This window comes from Arachis ipaensis, chromosome B1, assembly GCF_059453495.1.
Source record: "Arachis ipaensis isolate K30076 ecotype BB chromosome B1, ASM5945349v1, whole genome shotgun sequence".
NCBI classification, from domain to species: Eukaryota; Viridiplantae; Streptophyta; class Magnoliopsida; order Fabales; family Fabaceae; genus Arachis; species Arachis ipaensis.
Window position 1 is genome coordinate 63,097,737 of NC_142436.1, and position 20,618 is coordinate 63,118,354.

At 38.0% G+C, this 20,618-nt stretch overlaps 2 non-coding genes across 2 annotated transcripts; one reads left to right on the forward strand and one right to left on the reverse strand.

Moving 5' to 3' along the window:
* Positions 1 to 258: 258 nt before the first annotated feature.
* Positions 259 to 366, forward strand: LOC148576811 (small nucleolar RNA R71). The gene has a single exon (XR_015904166.1). It is a non-coding gene; the product is annotated as a small nucleolar RNA R71 (small nucleolar RNA).
* A 12,443-nt stretch (positions 367 to 12,809) lies between these two features.
* Positions 12,810 to 12,917, reverse strand: LOC148576812 (small nucleolar RNA R71). The gene has a single exon (XR_015904554.1). It is a non-coding gene; the product is annotated as a small nucleolar RNA R71 (small nucleolar RNA).
* Between the last annotated feature and the right edge of the window lie 7,701 nt (positions 12,918 to 20,618).

Sequence of the window (20,618 nt, forward strand, 5' to 3'; positions counted from 1 at the left end):
AGTCAATATTTTATTCTGAGCCAATATGGCATTCAGAGTATCAACCTCAAGAACTCCCTTCTTCATAGGCGTCCCATTATTCACAGGATTCCTTTCAGAAGTGTACATGAACTGGTTATTAGCAACCATGTCAATGAGTTCTTGAGCTTCTGCAGGCATTTTCTTTAGGTGAATGGATCCACCTGCAGAAGTGTCCAGTGACATCTTTGATAGCTCAGATAAACCATCATAGAATATATCCAGGATGGTCCATTCTGAAAGCATGTCAGAAGGACACTTTTTGGTCAACTGTTTGTATCTTTCCCAAGCTTCATAGAGAGATTCACCTTCTTTCTGTCTGAAGGTTTGAACATCAGCTCTAAGCTTGCTCAGCTTTTGAGGAGGAAAGTACTTGGCTAAGAAAGCCGTGACCAGCTTATTCCAAGAGTTCAGGCTGTCTTTAGGTTGAGAATCCAACCATAATCTAGCTCTGTCTCTTACAGCAAAAGGGAAAAGCATGAGCCTGTAGACTTCAGGATCTACTCCATTAGTCTTAACAGTATCACATATCTGCAAGAATTCAGTTAAGAACTGAAAAGGATCTTCGGATGGAAGTCCATGAAACTTGCAGTTCTGCTGCATCAGAGAAACTAATTGAGGTTTCAGCTCAAAATTGTTTGCTCCAATGGCAGGAATGGAGATGCTTCTTCCATGTAAATTGGAATTAGGTGCAGTAAAGTCACCAAGCATCCTCCTTTCATTATTATTATTTTCGGCTGCCATCTCCTCTGCCTGTTCGAAAATTTCTGAAAGGTTATCTCTGGATTGTTGTATTTTAGCTTCTCTTAATTTTCTCTTCAGAGTCCTTTCAGGTTCTGGATCTGCTTCCACAAGAATGTTCTTATCCTTGCTCCTACTCATATGACAAGAAAGAATGGCCAGAAAAATGATAATAATAATAGAGATCCTTTATACCACAGTATAGGGATCCCTTTGTAAGTAGAAGAAGAGGGGGAGATAAAGGATGTGATGTAAAGGAAGAAACACAACTGTGAGGATTGGAATGTGAGATGAGATGTTAGGATATGAATGAATAAATAGAATGAGATGGGGGAGGAATAATTTTCAAAAATTATTTTGAAAAAGAGTTAGTGATTTTTGAAAATTGGTTTTTGAAAATTAGTTAGTATTTTTCGAAAATTTTTGAATTCAAAAATAAAAATAAAAATAATTAGTTAATTAAAAAGAAATTTTTGAAAAAGAGGGGAGATATTTTCGAAAATTAGAGAGAGAGAGTTAGTTAGGTGGTTTTGAAAAAGTTAAGAAATAAACAAAAAGTTAGTTAGTTAGTTGAAATAAATTTTGAAAAGATAAGAAGTTAGGAAGTTAGAAAATATATTTTGAAAAGATATTTTTGAAAAAGATAAGATAAGAAGATATTTTAGAAAGTAGTTTTGAAAAAGTTAAGAAACAAACAAAAAGTTAGTTAGTTAGTTGAAACAAATTTTGAAAAGATAAGAAGTTAGGAGGTTAGGAAAGATATTTGAAAAGATATTTTTGAAAAAGATAAGATAAGAAGATATTTTTGAAAAGATATGATAAGAATTAGTTTTTGAAAAAAGATTTGATTTTTAAAATCACAATTAATGACTTGATTCATAAGAAATCACAAGATATGATTCTAGAACTCAAAGTTTGAATCTTTCTTAACAAGCAAGTAACAAACTTCAAATTTTTGAATCAAAACATTAATTGATTATGTTATTTTCGAAAATTTGTGATAAAAATAAGAAAAAGATTTTTGAAAAATATTTTTGAAATTTTCGAAAATAACTAATAATTTTGAAAAAGATTTGATTTTTGAAAAAGATTTTGAAAAAGATAAGATTTTCAAATTGAAAATTTGATTTGACTCATAAGAAACAATTTGATTTTAAAAATTTTTGAAATAGTCAACCCAAATTTTCGAATTTGATGAGAGAAAAAGGGAAAGATATTTTTTTTTATTTTTGAATTTTTATGATGCAAGAGAGAAAAACACTAAAAAGATGCAATGCATGAAATTTTTAGATCAAAACAATGAATGCATGCATGAATGCTATGAATGTCAAGATGAACACCAAGAACACTTATGAAGAACATGATGAACATCAAGAACATATTTTTGAAAAATTTTTAATGCAAAGAAAACATGCAAGACACCAAACTTAGAATTCTTTAATGCTTAGACACTAAGAATTCAAGAATGCATATGATAAACATGAAAAGACACAAAACAAAAAATCATCAAGATCAAACAAGAAGACTTACCAAGAACAACTTGAAGATCATGAAGAACACTATGAATGCATGAAATTTTTGAAAAATGCTAGATGCATATGCAAGTGACACCAAACTTATAATGTGACTCAAGACTCAAACTCAAACACAAAATATTTTTTATTTTTATGGTTTTCTAATTTTTTTGAATTTTTATTTTATATTTTTCGAAAATTATTTAGAAAAAAGAAAAATAAGGATTCAAAAATTTTTAATATGAATTCCAGGAATCTTATGCTCTTTAGTCTAAAGCTCCAATCAAAGGGTCAGGCATGGCTTAATAGCCAGCCAAGCTTTAGAATGGATTTACATCCATTGAGGTGATTAGTTGAAGACCAATCCCAAAGGGGTTTGGGTATGGCTTTTCAGCCAGATAGGATTCAACATGTTACCATGAAACTCTAGAATTCATTCTTAAAAATTTTGAAGCCATAGAATAATTTATTTTTGAAAACATTTTTATTATTATTATTTTTTTTTCGAAAACATATGAGAGATTTTTGAAAATATTTTTGAAAATTTTTTGAAAAGAAAATAAAAAGAAAATTACCTAATCTGAGCAACAAGATGAACCGTCAGTTGTCCAAACTCAAACAATCCCCGGCAACGGCGCCAAAAACTTGGTGCACGAAATTGTGTTCCATGTAGGCTCGAACAAATCCTGGTAATGGCTCCAGAGCTTGGTGCTCTGATCTTAGTTCATAATTGTCACAACTTCGATACAACTAACCAGCAAGTGCACTGGGTCGTCCAAGTAATACCTTACGTGAGTAAGGGTCGAATCCCACGGAGATTGTTGGTATGAAGCAAGCTATGGTCACCTTGCAAATCTCAGTCAGGCAGATTTAAACATGATACTTTATTAGATTAAAATAAACAATGAAAGGGATAGAGATACCTATGTAGATTCATTGGCAGGAATTTCAGATAAGCGAATGGAGATGCTTTTCGTTCCTCTGAACCTCTGCTTTCCTGCTATCTTCATCCAATCAGTCTTACTCCTTTCCATGGCTGGCTGTATGCAAGGGCATCATCGTTGTCAGTGGCTACATCCCCTCCTCTCAGTGAATCATATGCTCACGCACCCTGTCACGGCACGGCTATTCATCTGTCGGTTCTCGATCATGCTGGAATAGGATTCACCCTCCTTTTGCGTCTGTCACTAACGCCCAGCACTCGCGAGTTTGAAGCTCGTCACAGTCATTCAATCTTCGAATCCTACTCAGAATACCACAGACAAGGTTTAGACCTTCCGGATTCTCTTGAATGCCGCCATCATTCTAGCGTACACCACGAAGATTCTGGTTAGGAGATCTAAGAGATACTCATTCTAGCTTAATTCATGTAGAACGGAAGTGTTTGTCAGGCACGCGTTCATAGGGGAGATGGTGATGAGCGTCACACATAATCATCACCTTCATCACGTTCTTGGGTTTGAATGGATATCTTAGAAGCGAAATAAGAAGAATTGAATAGAAAATAGAAGTACTTTGCATTAATCTTTGAGGAACAGCAGAGCTCCACACCTTAATCTATGGAGTGTAGAAACTCTACCGTTGAAAATACATAAGTGAAGGTCCAGGCATGGCCGAGAGGCCAGCCCCCTATTGTGATCTAAGATAGCATACAACTGATCAAAGATGTCAAATACAATAGTAAGAGGTCCTATTTATAATAAACTAGCTACTAGGGTTTACATGAATAAGTAATTGATGTACAAATCTACTTCTGGGGCCTACTTGGTGCGTGCTTGGGCTTGGGCTTGAGTGTCACACGTGCAGAGGCCATTTGTGGAGTTGAACGCCAGTTTCTGTGCCAGTTTGGGCGTTCAACTCTGGTTTTGGATCCTTTTCTGGCGCTGGACGCCAGATTTGGGCAGAAGGCTGGCGTTGAACGCCAGTTTACGTCATCAATTCTTGGCCAAAGTATGGACTATTATATATTTCTGGAAAGCCCTGGATGTCTACTTTTCAACGCAATTGGAAGCGCGCCATTTCGAGTTTTGTAGCTCCAGAAAATCCACTTTGAGTGCAGGGAGGTCAGAATCCAACAGCATCAGCAGTCCTTTTTCAACCTCTGAATCTGATTTTTGCTCAAGTCCCTCAATTTCAGCCAGAAAATACCTGAAATCATAGAAAAACACACAAACTCATAGTAAAGTCCAGAAATGTGAAGTTAACACAAAATCTATTAAAAACATCCCTAAAAGTAACTAGATCCTACTAAAAACATACTAAAAACAATGTCAAAAAGCGTATAAATTATCCGCTCATCACGTACGCATCGATTTCATTTTTAGCACACCACGCGTGGGCATGCGCGACGCACACGCATCGCACGTGACTTTTGCTCCCCTCAATTTGAACAGAGAGTTGCGCGAAAACGACGCTGGAATTGTACGTTTAGCACAATTTTGGTCGACACGTACGTGTGTTTCACGCGTACGCGTCATCTTCATTTGTCCCTTTTCACGCGTCCGCATCTACGACACGTACGCGTCGATGCATCTCTGCCTCATTCACGCCCAGGCGTGACCCACGCGTACGCGTGGTTTTAAATTTCATTAACCATCACACAAAACCCCCTTTCTCACTCGCGTATCCCTACCACCTCTCACCCCAAACGTCTCTTTCTCTCCCTCTCTTCCCTCCATTGACACACACACTACTCACCACCATCACCCGCCCACCGCAGCCACCACTGGCACCCCTGAACTGCCGCCGATGCCGCCGACCACCCCTCCATCTCTTTCCTTCCTTCTCTTTCTTCTCTATCCTCTCAACCCTTCCCGCCGACCCCAAGCTCCGACGCGGATAGCCCCTGTGCCGCCGTGCTGCCGCCATCTTCGGGCGACCCTACTCCTCCACCCTCTTTTCCATATCCGTTACTGCACTACCCAGGTTCCCGTATCTTCCTCTGCATTCCTTTTCATTTAATTAAGTCAGTTAGAGTAATTTAAATTTTGTTCAAATTAGGATAGCTAGAATTGCATGTTCTTAGTGGATTTTAGGTGGTTAGGTAGTTAAAATGTGGTTAATAGATTTAGGTCTGATAAATGCTCTGTTCTTGCTTTCTAAAATAGTTGATTCTTCTCTATTGTTCTAAATTGCTTTGCTTGATGCTGTTATGTGGGTTTAAATTGCTGTTCATGCTCTGTTAATGTTTCATTGATTTACTTTGGTGCTAAACTGGTTTATTAATTCTGCTGAGTCTTATCTGAAATTGCTGAGTTCTTATCTGTGTTGATTTGGTTCCTGGATAATGGTTTCTTGATGTATGATTTTGATAGATTTCAGATATGAGTTGCTATTGCTGTTAATTTCTTGTTGCAATTTGATCTTCATTGTTGATTCAGTGAATCTTAATTCTTTGAATCCATATTCTTTATTCATGATTGATTGCTGAATTTACTGAGAAAAAGCTGGCTGCATTATAGAATCATTGCTTATTGCTATTTTATCGGCTTATTGCTTATTCCCTGTGAATTTCTCTATGGTTTTGGTACTTTTAATTGTTAATGACTAATGCACTACTATTTCGTGATACATCTTGTGCTTAATTGAGAGGATTTTATTCACTATTCTCACACTTATTCATGTAAATTGCATGTTTTACATTTTTCCTCTTGATTTTGTGCTATGATTGAAAACATATTTCTTTGGTCTTAATTTAGCTAATTTTAATCCTCTCTTATTACCATTCAATGTCGTGATATGTGTGGTGCACGAAATTGTGATCATTAATGGCACCAACAGCTTGGTACGCACAATTGTAATCTCAACTCTTTATCACAACTCCGCACAACTAACCAGCAAGTGCACTGGGTCGTCCAAGTAATAAACCTTACGTGAGTAAGGGTCGATCCCACGGAGATTGTCGGCTCGAAGCAAGCTATGGTCATCTTGTAAATCTCAGTCAGGCAGATTCAAATGGTTATGGAGAATTGATAATTAAAAGATAAATAAAACATAAAATAAAGATAGAGATACTTATGTAATTCATTGGTAGAAATTTCAGATAAGCGTATGAAGATGCTTTGTTCCTCCTAAACTTCTGCTTTCCTATTGCCTTCTTCCAATCATTCATACTCCTTTCCATGGCAAGCTTATGTTGGGTTTCACCGTTGTCAATGGCTACCTTCCGTCCTCTCAGTGAAAATGGTCCAAATGCGCTGTCACCGCACGGCTAATCAGCTGTTGGTTATCGATCATGTTGGAATAGGATCCATTGATCCTTTTGCATCTATCACTACGCCCAACAATCGCGAGTTTGAAGCTCGTCATAGTCATCCCTTCCCAGATCCTACTCGGAATACCACAGACAAGGTTTAGACTTTTCGGATCTCAGGAATGCTGCCAATTGATTCTAGCCTATACCACGAAGACTCTGATCTCATGGAATGGAAGGCTCGGTTGTCAGGCGAGGCAACCATGCGTCATGAATTAGGAGGCTAAGAGATACGCACTCAAGCTATTGCAAGTAGAACATAGGTGGTTGTCAGGCACGTGTTCATAGGTGAGAATGATGATGAGTGTCACGGATCATCACATCCTTAAGGTTGAAAAACGAGTGTATATCTTAGAGAAGAAGTAGGCGTGAATTGAATAGAAAAACAATAGTACTTTGCATTAATTCATGAGGAACAACAGAGCTCCACACCTTAATCTATGGTGTGTAGAAACTCTACCGTTGAAAATACATAAGAACAAAAGGTCTAGGCATGGCCGAATGGCCAGCCTCCCAAAGCATGAACATACAAGTTCCAAGATGAAAAGTATGATCAAGTATGTAAAATACAATAGCAAAAGGTCCTATTTGTAGAAAACTAGTAACCTAGGGTTTACAGAAATGAGTAAATGATGCAGAATCCACTTCTGGGCCTACTTGGTGTGTGCTTGGGTTGAGCATTGAAGCTTTCACGTGTAGAGACTTTTCTTGGAGTTAAACGCCAGCTTTTGTGCCAGTTTGGGCGTTTAACTCCAGCTTTTATGCCAGTTCTGGCGTTTTGACGCTAGAATTTCTATGCTGACTTGGAACGCCGGTTTGGGCCATCAAATCTTGAAAAAAGTATAGACTATTATATATTGATAGAAAGCGCAGGATGTCTACTTTCCAACGCAATTGAGAGTGCACCAATTGGGCTTCTGTAGCTCCAGAAAATCCACTTCGAGTGCAGGGAGGTCAGAATCCAACAGCATTTGCAGTCCTTTTTCAACATCTGAATAAGATTTTTGCTCAGGTCCCTCAATTTCAGCCAGAAAATACCTGAAATCACAGAAAAACACACAAACTCATAGTAAAGTCCAGAAATGTGATTTTTATTTAAAAACTAATAAAAACATAATAAAAACTAATTAAAACATACTAAAAACATACTAAAAACAATGCCAAAAAGTGTATAAATTATCCGCTCATCACAATACCAAACTTAAATTGTTTCTTGTCCCCAAGCAACTGAAAATCAAATAGGATAAAAAGAATAGAATATACAATGAATTTCAAAAACATCTATGAAGATCAGTCTTAATTAGATGAGCGGGGCTATTAGCTTTTTGCTTCTGAACAGTTTTGGCATCTCACTTTATCCTTTGAAGTTCAGAATGATTGGCATCTATAGGAACTCAGAATTCAGATAGTGTTATTGATTCTCCTAGTTCAGTATGTTGATTCTTGAATACAGCTACTTTATGAGTCTTGGTCGTGACCCTAAGCATTTTGTTTTCTAGTATTACCACCGGATACATAAATGCCACAGACACATAACTGGGTGAACCTTTTCAGATTGTGACTCAGCTTTGCTAGAGTCCCCAATTAGAGGTGTCCAGAGCTCTTAAGCACACTCTTTTTGCTTTGGACCACGACTTTAACCGCTCAGTCTCAAGTTTTCACTTGACACCTTCACGCCACAAGCACATGGTTAGGGACAGCTTGGTTTAGCCGCTTAGGCCAGGATTTTATTCCTGTGGGCCCTCCTATCTACTGATGCTCAAAGCCTTGGATCCTTTTTATTTTACCCTTGTCTTTTGGTTTAAAGGGCTATTGGCTTTTTCTGCTTGCTTTTCTTCTCTTTTCTTCTCTTTTTTTTATTCACTGCTTTTTCTTGCTTCAAGAATCATTTTTATGATTTTTCAGATCATCAATAACATTTCTCCTTTTCCATCATTCTTTCAAGAGCCAACAATTTTAACATTCATAAACAACAAATTCAAAAATATGCATTGTTCAAGCATTCATTCAGAAGAACAAAAAGTATTGCCACCACATCAAAATAATTAAACTATTTTAAAATTCAAAATTCATGTACTTCTTTTTATTTTTGCAATTTAAAAATATTTTTCATTTAAGAAAGGTGATGGATTCATAGGACATTCATAACTTTAAGACATAGACTCTAAGACACTGATGAGCGGACAATTTATACGCTTTTTGGCATTGTTTTTACATAGTTTTCAGTATGATTTAGTTAGTTTTTAATATATTTTTATTAGTTTTTAAATAAAAATCACATTTCTGGAATTTACTATAAGTTTGTGTGTTTTTCTGTGATTTCAGGTATTTTTTGGCTGAAATTGAGGGACTTGAGCAAAAGTCAGATTCAGAGGCTGTAGAAGGACTGCAAATGTTGTTGGATTCTGACCTCCCTACATTCGAAGTGGATTTTCTGGAGCTACAGAACTCCAAATGGTGCGCTCTAAATTGCATTGGAAAGTAGACATCCAGGGCTTTCTAGAAATATATAATAGTCCATACTTTGCTCGAGTTTAGACGACGCAAACTGGCGTTCAACGCCAGTTTTCTGCCCTATTCTGGAGTTAAAGGCCAGAAACAGGTTGCAAAGTGGAGTTAAACGCCAGAAACATATTACAAACTGGCGTTCAACTCTAAGAGAAGCCTCTACACGTATAAAGCTCAATGCTCAGCCCAAGCACACACCAAGTGGGCCCCGAAAGTGGATTTCTGCATCATTTACTCATTTCTGGAAATCCTAGTAACTAGTTTAGTATAAATAGGACTTTTTACTATTGTATTTACATCTTCGGATCTATCTTTTGATCATGTTTTGATGATTGAACCCTCTTTGGGAGGCTGGCCATTCGGCCATGCCTAGACCTTGTTCTTATGTATTTTCAACGGTAGAGTTTCTACACACCATAGATTAAGGTGTGGAGCTCTGCTGTTCCTCATGAATTAATGCAAAGTACTATTGTTTTTCTATTCAACTCAAGCCTATTTCTTATCTAAGATATACACTTGTTCTTCAACCTGAGGAAGGTGATGATCCGTGACACTCATCACCATTCTCACCCATGAACGCGTGCCTGACAACCACCTCCGTTCTACTTGCAATCGCCAAAGTGCATATCTCTTAGCCTTCTGGTTCATGATGCATGGTTGCCTCGCCTGACAACTGAGCCTTCCATTCCATGAGATCAGAGTCTTCATGGTATAGGCTATAATTATTGGCGGCCATTCTTGAGATCCAGAAAGTCTAAACCTTGTCTGTGGTATTCCGAGTAGGATCTGGGAAGGGATGGCTGTGACGAGCTTCAAACTCGCGAGTGCTAGGCGTAGTGACAGACGCAAAAGGATGACTGAATCCTATTCCAGTATGATCGAGAACCGACAGATGAATAGCCGTGCGGTGACAGCGCATTTTGGACCATTTTCACTGAGAGGACGGGATGTAGCCATTGACAACGGTGATGCCCTGCATAAGCTTGCCATGGAAGGGAGTAGGAATGATTGGATGAAGACAGCAGGAAAGCAGAGGTTCAGGAGGAACGAAAGCATCTCTATACGCTTATCTGAAATTCTCACCAATGAACTACATAAGTATCTCTATCCTAGTTTATATCTTAATTATGTTTTAATTATCAAATCTCTAAAACCATTTGAATCCGCCTGACTGAGTTTTACAAGGTGACCATAGCTTGCTTCAAGCCGACAATCTCCGTGGGATCGACCCTTACTCACGTAAGGTTTATTAATTGGACGACCCAGTGCACTTGCTGGTTAGTTGTGCGAAGTTGTGACAAAGTTTGATTCACGTTTGAGAGCACCAAGTCTTTGTCGCCATTTTTGATGATCGTAATTTCGTGCACCAAGTTTTTGGTGCCGTTGCCGGGGATTGTTCGAGTTTGGACAACTGACGGTTCATCTTGTTGCTCAGATTAGGTAATTTTATTTTAATTTTAAGCTTTTTGTTTTTATTCTTTTATTTTCAAAAAATTAAAAAAAATTTAAATAAATTATTCTATGTTCTTCAGAATTTTTAAGAATGAATTCTAGAGTTTTAAGAGATATGTTGAATCCTGGCTGGCTGTTAAGCCATGTCTAATCTTTTGGACTGAGGCTTCCTCCTCACATGCTTGAATTATATATGATGAAGCTTGGCTGGCCATTGGCCATGTCTAGTATTTTGGACCGGAGCTTTCACTGAAAGCTTGGCTGGCTAGTAAGCCATGTCTAATTCCTGGACTGGAGCTTTAGACTAACATTGCAAGATTCCTAGAATTCTCATTAAAAATTTTGAAATCCTTATTTTTATTTTTCCAATTAATTTTCAAAAAAATTACAAAAAAATTTATAAAATCATAAAATCAAAAATAATTTGATGTTTCTTGTTTGAGTCTTGAGTCAAATTTTAAGTTTGGTGTCAATTGTATGTTTTTAAAATTTGTGCATTTTTCAAAAACTCATGCATATGTTCTTCATGATCTTCAAGTTGTTCTTGATGAATTGCTTTGTTTGATCTTTGCATTTTTATGTCTTGTGTCTTTTCTTGTTTTCCATATGCATTTTTAATTTGTTAGTGTCTAATTATTGAAAATTTCTAAGTTTGGTGTCTTGCATATTTTTCTTTTCTTAAAAATTTTCAAAAATATGTTCTTGATGTTCATATTGACATTCAAAGTGTTCTTGGTGTTCATCTTGACATTCATAGTGTTCTTCCATGCATCATTTGTTTTGATCCAAAATTTTCATGCATTGAGTCTTTTTGATATTTTTCTCTTTCTTCATTAAAAATTCAAAAATAAAAAAAAATATATTTCCCTTATTTCACTCATAATTTTTGAAAATTTGATTTGATCTAGTCAAAAGTTTTAAAAATTTAGTTGTTTCTTATGAGTCAAATCAAAATTTCAATTTAAAAATTCTATCTTTTTCAAATCTTTTTCAAAATTCAAATCTTTTTCATTTTTCTTTCATAATTTTCGAAAATTTTTAAAATCAATTTTCAAAATCTTTTTCTTATTTTTATTTCATGTTTCCAAAATTAATGCTAACAATTAATGTGATTAATTCAAAAATTTTAAGTTGTTACTTGCCTAGTAAGAAGGGTTCAATCTTTAAATCTCAAAATCATATCTTTTTAGTTTCTTGGTAGTCAAGTAATCAACTTTAATTTTCAAAATCAAATCTTTTTAAATTTCTTTTTCAAATCCTTTTCAAAATAAATTTCAATCACATCTTTTTCAAAATTAATTTCAAAATCTTTTCCAACTTCTTATCTTTTCATAATTTGATTTTCAAATCTTTTTCAATTAACCACTTAACTTTTTGTTTGATTCTTATCTTTTTCAAAACTACCTAACTAACTCTCTCCCTCTAATTTTCGAAAATCCCTTCCCTCTTTTTCGAAATTCCTTTTTAATTAACTAATTGTTTTAAATTTTAATTTAATTTAATTTCATTTTAAAATTTTCGAATTTTAACTTTAATTTTAAAATTAAAAACAAAAATATTTTTATTTTATTTTATTTAATTTTTGAATTCTCTTATCTCTCATCCCCTTCTATTTATTTATTTATCTACTAACACCCCTCTTTCACTCAAAAATTTGAACCCACTCCTCTCCCCTGTGTTTGGATTCTTATCTTTTTCTTTTGTTACTCTTCTCTTCTTACACTCACATAAGGAATCTCTATACTGTGACATAGAGGATTCCATATTTTCTTTTCTGTTTTCTTCTTTTTCATATGAGCAGGAACAAGGATAAGAATATTCTTGTTGAAGCTGATCCTGAACCTGAAAGGACTCTGAAGAGGAAGCTAAGGGAAGCTAAAGCACAACTCTCTGGAGAAAATCTGATAGAAATTTTCGAAAAAGAAGGAGACATGGCCGAAAATAATAACAATGCAAGGAAGATGCTTGCTGACTTTACTGAACCAAATTACAATTTACATGGAAGAAGCATCTCAATCCCTGCCATTGGAGCAAACAATTTTGAGCTAAAGCCTCAATTAGTTTCTCTGATGCAACAGAACTGCAAGTTTTATGGACTTCCATCAGAAGATCCTTTTCAGTTCTTAACTGAGTTCTTGCAGATCTGTGATACTATTAAGACCAATGGGGTTGACTCCGAGGTCTATAGGCTTATGCTTTTCCCGTTTGCTGTAAGAGACAGAGCTAGAATATGGTTGGACTCTCAACCTAAGGATAGCCTGAACTCTTGGGATAAGCTGGTCACGGCTTTCTTAGCCAAGTTCTTTCCTCCTCAAAAGCTTAGTAAGCTTAGAGTGGATATTCAAATCTTCAGACAGAAAGAAGGTGAATCCCTCTATGAAGCTTGGGAGAGATATAAGCAACTGACCAAAAAGTGTCCTTCTAACATGCTTTCAGAATGGACCATTCTGGATATATTCTATGATGGTCTGTCTGAGTTATCAAAGATGTCATTGGACCATTCTACAGGTGGATCCATTCACCTAAAGAAAATGCATGCAGAAGCTCAAGAACTCATTGACATGGTTGCAAATAACCAGTTCATGTACACTTCTGAAAGGAATCCTGTGAGTAATGGGACGCCTCAGAGGAAGGGAGTTCTTGAAATTGATACTCTGAATGCCATATTGGCTCAGAATAAAATATTGACTTAACAAGTCAATATGATCTCTCAGAGTTTGAATGGATTGAAGGAATCTTCCAACAGTACTATAGAGGCATCTTCTGAAGAAGAAGCTTATGATCCTAAGAACCCTACAATAGCAGAGGTGAATTACATGGGTGAACCCTATGGAAACACCTATAATCCCTCATGGAGAAATCATCTAAATTTCTCATAGAAGGATCAACAAAAGCCTCAACAAGGCTTTAATAATGGTGGGAGAAACAGGTTTAGCAATAGCAAGCCTTTTCCATCATCTACTCAGCAACAGACAGAGAATTCTGAGTAAAATCTATCTAGCTTAGCAAATATAGTCTCTGATCTATCTAAGGCCACTCTAAGTTTCATGAATGAAACAAGGTCCTCCATTAGAAATTTGGAGGCACAAGTGGGCTAGCTGAGTAAAAGGGTCACTGAAACTCCCCCTAGTACTCTCCCAAGCAATACATAAGAAAATCTAAAAAGAGAGTGCAAGGCCATTGATTTGACCATCACGGCTGAACCTACAAGGGAAGAGAAGGACGTGAATCCTAGTGAGGAAGACCTCCTGGGACGTTCAGTGACCAATAAGGAGTTTTTCTTTGAGGAACCAAAGGAATCTGAGGCTCATCTAGAGACCATAGAGATTCCATTGAACCTCATTCTGCCCTTCATGAGCTCCGATGAGTATTCTTCTTCTAAAGAGAATGAAGACGTTACTGAAGAGCAAGTTGCTAAGTACCTTGGTGCAATCATGAAGCTGAATGCCAAATTATTTGGTAATGAGACTTGGGAAGCTGAACCTCCCTTGCTCACCAATGAACTAAATGCATTGGATAGGCAGAAATTACCTCAAAAGAAACAGGATCCTGGTAAATTCTTAATACCCTGTAACATAGGCACCATGACCTTTGAGAAGGCTCTGTGTGACCTGGGATCAAGAATAAACTTAATGCAACTCTTTGTAATGGAGAAACTTGGGATCTTTGATGTGCAAGTTGCCAAAATCTCATTAGAAATGGCAGACAACTCAAGAAAACAGGCTTATGGACTAGTAAAGGACGTGCTAGTAAAGGTTGAAGGCCTTTACATCCCTGCTGATTTCATAATCCTAGACACTGGGAAGGATGAGGATGAATCCATCATCCTTGGAAGACCCTTCCTAGCCACAGCAAGAGCTGTGATTGATGTGGACAGAGGAGAGTTGGTCCTTCAACTGAATGAGGACAACCTTGTGTTTAAAACTCAAGGATCTCCTTCTGTAACCATGGAGAGGAAGCATGAAAAGCTTCTCTCATTGCATAGTCAACCAAAACCCCCACAGTCAAACTCTAAGTTTGGTGTTGCACCCCCACATTCAAACTCTAAGTTTGGTGTTGGGAGGTTCCAACCTTGCTCTGACTATCTGTGAGGCTCCATGAGAGCTCACTGTCAAGCTATTGACATTAAAGAAGCGCTTGTTGGGAGGCAACCAAATGTTAATTAATTATATCTATTTTATTTTCTTTTTGTTATTTCGTGTTTTATTAGGTTGATGATCATGTGTGGTCACAAAAACTACTGAAAATTCAAAAACAAAATGAAAAACAACATTAAAAATAGCACACCCTGGAGGAGGAGCATTCTGGCGTTTAAACGCCAGAAACAAGCATCTGTCTGGCGTTTAAGGCCAGAAACAAGCATCTACCTGGCGTTAAACGCCAGAAACAGGCTATATTTGGGCGTTTAATGCCAGAAACAGGCTACATTTGGGCGTTTAACGCCAGAAACAAGCATCAGTCTGGCGTTAAAATCCAGGATTGCACAGCAAGGGTGTTTTACATGCCTAATTGGAGCAGGGATGTTAAGTCCTTGGCCCCACTAGATCTGTGGATCCCACAGGATCCCCACCTTTTCTTCTCTCCTCTTCACACCTTTTCATAACTCTCTTCCACAAATACCACTCACCAATCTCCTCAATCACTCTTCCCCATCACCTCTTCACCACTCACATCCATCCTCTCTTCCCCAAAAACCCCACCTACCTCCAAATTTCAAACTCTTTTCCCTCCCAAACCCAATCCTAATGGCCGAACCCTAAACCTCCCCCCACTTCTATATAAACCCCTCATTCCTTCTTCATTTTCACACAACACAACCCTTTCTTCTCCTCCTTGGCCGAATACACCTTCTCCCCTCATCTCCTCCATTTTCTTCCTCTTCTCCTTCTTTCTTTCTTCTTTTGCTCGGGGACGAGAAAATATCTTAAGTTTGGTGTGGTAAAAGCATAGCTTTTTGCTTTTTCATAACCATTAATGGCACCTAAGGCCAGAGAAACCTCAAGAAAGAGGAAAGGGAAGGCAATTACTTCCACCTCTGAGTCATGGGAGATGGAGAGATTCATCTCAAAGGTCCATCAAGACCACTTCTATGAAGTTGTGGCCAAGAAGAAAGTGATCCCTGAGGTTCCTTTCAAGCTCAAAAAGAATGAGTATCCGGAGATCTAACTTGAGATCCAAAGAAGAGGTTGGAAAGTTCTCACAAACCCCATTCAACAAGTCGGGATCTTAATGGTTCAAGAGTTCTATGCAAATGCATGGATCACTAGGAACCATGATCAAAGTGTGAACCCGAATCCAAAGCATTGGCTCACCATGGTTTAGGGGAAATACTTATATTTCAGTCCGGAAAATGTAAGGCTAGCGTTCAACTTGCCAATGATGGAAGAAAATGCACGCCCCTACACTAGAAGGGTCAACTTTGATCAAAGGTTGGACCAAGTCCTCATGGAGATATGTGTAGAAGGAGCTCAATGGAAGGTTGACTCAAGAGGCAAGCCGGTTTAATTAAGAAGATTGGACCTTAAGCCTATAGCTAGAGGATGGTTGGAGTTTATTCAATGCTCAATCATTCCTACTAGCAACCGGTCTGAAGTTACTGTAGACCGGGCCATCATGATCCATAGTGTCATGATTGGGGAGGAAGTGGAAGTTCATGAGATCATACCTCAAGAACTCTACAAGGTGGCTGACAAGTCCTCTACTTTGGCAAGGTTGGCCTTTCCTCACCTCATCTGCCACCTCTGCAATTCGGCTGGAATTGACATAGAGGGAGACATCCTCATTGAAGAGGACAAGCCCATCACTAAGAAAAGGATGGAGCAAACAAGAGATCATGGACCTCAACAAGAGCATGAGCAAATTCCTCACCATGAAATCCCTGAGATGCCTCAGGGGATGCACTTTCCTCCACAGAATTATTGGGAGCAAATCAACACCTCCCTAGGAGAATTAAGTTCCAACATGGGACAACTAAGGATGGAGCACCAAGAGCACTCCATCATCCTCCATGAGATTAGAAAAGACCAAAGAGCTATGAGGGAGGAGCAACAAAGACAAGGAAGAGACATAGAGAAGCTCAAGAGCACCATTGGTTCTTCAAGAAGAGGAAGACGCCACCTTCACTAAGGTGGACCCGTTCCTTAATCTCCTTGTTCTTATTTTCCTGTTTTTCGTTTACTATGCTTTATGTTTTATTTATGTTTGTGTCTTATTACATGATCATAAGTATTTAAGTGTCTATATCTTAAAGCTATGAATATCCTATGAATCCATCACCTCTCTTAAATGAAAACTGTTCTAAAAATAAAAGAACAAGAAGTACAGGGTTTCGAATTCATCCTTGAAACTAGTTTAATTATTTTGATGTGGTGATAATACTTTTTGTTTTCTGAATGAATGCTTGAACAGTGCATATGTCTTTTGATATTGTGGTTTATGAATGTTAAATATGTTGGCTCTTGAAAGAATGATGAAAAAGGAGACATGTTATTTGATAATATGAAAAATCATAAAATTGATTCTTGAAGCAAGAAAAAGCAGTGAAGAACAAAGCTTGCAAAAAAAAAGAAGAAAAAAAATGGCGAAAAAAAAAGAGAGAAAGAAAAAGAAAAAGCAAGCAAAAAAAGCCAAAAGCTCTTTAAACCAAAAGGCAAGAGCAAAAAGCCAATAGCCCTTAAAACCAAAAAGCAAGGGTAATAAAAAGGATCCAAGGCTTTGAGCATCAGTGGATAGGAGGGCCTAAAGGAATAAAATCCTGGCCTAAGCGGTTAAACCAAGCTGTCCCTAACCATGTGCTTGTGGCGTGAAGGTGTCAAGTGAAAACTTGAGACTGAGCGGTTAAAGTCAAGGTCCAAAGCAAAAAAAAAAGAGTGTGCTTAAGAACCCTGGATACCTCTAATTGGGGACTTTAGCAAAGCTGAGTCACAATCTAAAAAGGTTCACCCAGTTATGTGTCTGTGGCATTTATGTATCCGGTGGAAATACTGGAAAACAAAGTGCTTAGGGCCACGGCCAAGACTCATAAAGTAGCTGTGTTCAAGAATCAACATACTGAACTAGGAGAATCAATAACACTATCTAAATTCTAAGTTCCTATAGATGCCAATCATTCTGAACTTCAATGGATAAAGTGAGATGCCAAAACTATTCAAGAGGCAAAAAGCTACTAGTCCCGCTCATCTGATTGGAGCTAAGTTTCATTGATATTTTGAAATTTATAGTATATTCTCTTCTTTTTATCCTATTTGATTTTCAGTTGCTTGGGGACAAGCAACAATTTAAGTTTGGTGTTGTGATGAGCGGACAATTTATACGCTTCTTGGCGTTGTTTTTACATAGTTTTCAGTATGATTTAGTTAGTTTTTAATATATTTTTATTAGTTTTTAAATAAAAATCACATTTCTGGACTTTACTATAAGTTTGTGTGTTTTTTTGTGATTTCAGGTATTTTCTGGCTGAAATTGAGGGACTTGAGCAAAAGTCAGATTCAGAGGCTGAAGAAGGACTGCAGATGCTGTTGGATTCTGACCTCCCTGCATTCGAAGTGGATTTTTTGGAGCTACAAAACTCCAAATGGCGTGCTCTCAATTGCGTTGGAAAGTAGACATCCAGGCTTTCCAGCAATATATAATAGTCCATAATTTGCCCGAGTTTAGACAACGCAAACTGGCGTTCAATTCCAGTTTCCTGCCCTATTCTGGAGTTAAACGCCAGAAACAGGTTGCAAAGTGGAGTTAAACGCCAGAAACAGGTTACAAACTGGTGTTCAACTCCAAGAGAAGCCTCTACACATGTAAAGCTCAATGCTCAGCCCAAGCACACACCAAGTGGTCCCCGAAAGTGGATTTCTGCATCATTTACTCATTTCTGTAAGCCCTAGTAACTAGTTTAGTATAAATAGGACTTTTTACTATTGTATTTATATCTTCGGATCTATCTTTTGATCATGTTTTGATGATTGAACCCTCTTTGGGAGGCTGGCCATTCGGCCATGCCTAGACCTTGTTCTTATGTATTTTCAACGGTAGAGTTTCTACACACCATAGATTAAGGTGTGGAGCTCTGCTGTTCCTCATGAATTAATGTAAAGTACTATTATTTTTCTATTCAACTCAAGCCTATTTCTTGTCTAAGATATACACTTGTTCTTCAACCTGAGGAAGGTGATGATCCATGACACTCATCACCATTCTCACCCATGAACGCGTGCTTGACAACCACCTCCGTTCTACTTGCAATCGCCTAAGTGCATATCTCTTAGCCTTCTGGTTCATGACGCATGGTTGCCTCGCCTGACAACCGAGCCTTCCATTCCATGAGATCAGAGTCTTCGTGGTATAGGCTAGAATTATTGGCGGCCATTCTTGAGATCTGGAAAGTCTAAACCTTGTCTGTGGTATTCCGAGTAGGATCTGGGAAGGGATGGCTGTGACGAGCTTCAAACTTGCGAGTGCTGGGCGTAGTGACAGATGCAAAAGGATGACTGAATCCTATTCCAGTATGATCGAGAATCGACAGATGAATAGCCGTGCGGTGACAGTGCATTTTGGACCATTTTTACTGAGAGGACGGGATGTAGCCATTGACAACGGTGATGCCCTGCATAAGCTTGCCATGGAAGGGAGTAGGAATGATTGGATGAAGACAGCAGGAAAGCAGAGGTTCAGGAGGAATGAAAGCATCTCTATACGCTTATCTGAAATTCTCACCAATGAACTACATAAGTATCTCTATCCTAGTTTATATCTTAATTATGTTTTAATTATCAAATCTCTAAAATCATTTGAATCCACCTGACTGAGATTTACAAGGTGACCATAGCTTGCTTCAAGCCGACAATCTCCATGGAATCGACCCTTACTCACGTAAGGTTTATTACTTGGACGACCCAGTGCACTTGCTAGTTAGTTGTGCGAAGTTGTGACAAAGTGTGATTCACGTTTGAGAGAACCAAGTCTTTGGCGCCATTGTTGATGATCACAATTTCGTGCACCAGACACTAATGATCATGTAATAAAGACACAAACATAGATAAACATAAAGCATAAAAATTTGAAAAACAGAAAAATAAGGAACAAGGAAATTAAAGAACGGGTCCACCTTAGTGATGGCGACTAGTTCTTCCTCTTGAAGATCTTATGGAGTGCTTGAGCTCCTCAATGTCTCTTCCTTGCCTTTGTTGCTCCTCTCTCATGACTCTTTGATCTTCTCTAATTTCATGAAGGAGGATGGAATGCTCTTGGAACTCCACCCTTAGTTGTCCCATATTGGAACTTAATTCTCCTAGGGAGGTGTTAATTTGCTCCCAATAGTTTTGTGGAGGAAAATGCATCCCTTGAGGCATCTCAGGGATTTCATGATGAGGAATTTCCTCATGTTCTTGTCCATGAGTGAGATCTCTTGTTTGCTCCATCCTTTTCTTAGTAATGGGCTTGTCCTCATCAATGAGGATGTCTTCCTCTATGTCAATTCCAGCTGAATTGCAAAGGTGACAAATAAGATGAGGGAAGGCTAACCTTGCCAAAGTAGAGGACTTGTCCGACACCTTGTAAAGTTCTAGGGATATAACCTCATGAACTTCTACTTCCTCTCCAATCATGATGCTATGGATCATGATAGCCCAGTCTATAGTAACTTCAGACCAGTTGCTAGTGGGAATGATTGAACGTTGGATGAACTCCAACCATCCCCTAGCCACGGGCTTGAGGTCATGCCTTCTTAGTTGAACCGGCTTCCCTCTTGAATCTCTTTTCCATTGAGCGCCCTCTTCACAAATGTCTATGAGGACTTGGTCCAACCTTTGATCAAAGTTGACCCTTCTAGTGTAGGGGTGTGCATCTCGTTGCATTATTGGCAAGTTGAATGCCAACCTTACATTTTTCGGACTAAAATCTAAGTATTTTCTCTGAACCATTGTAAGCCAATTCTTTGGGTCCGGGTTCACACTTTGATCATGGTTCTTAGTGATCCATGCATTGGCATAGAACTCTTGAACCATTAAGATTCTGACTTGTTGAATGGGGTTGGTGAGAACTTCCCAACCTCTTCTTCGAATCTCATGTCAGATCTCCGGATATTCACCCTTTTTGAGATTGAAAGGGACCTTGGGAATCACTTTCTTCTTGGCCACAAC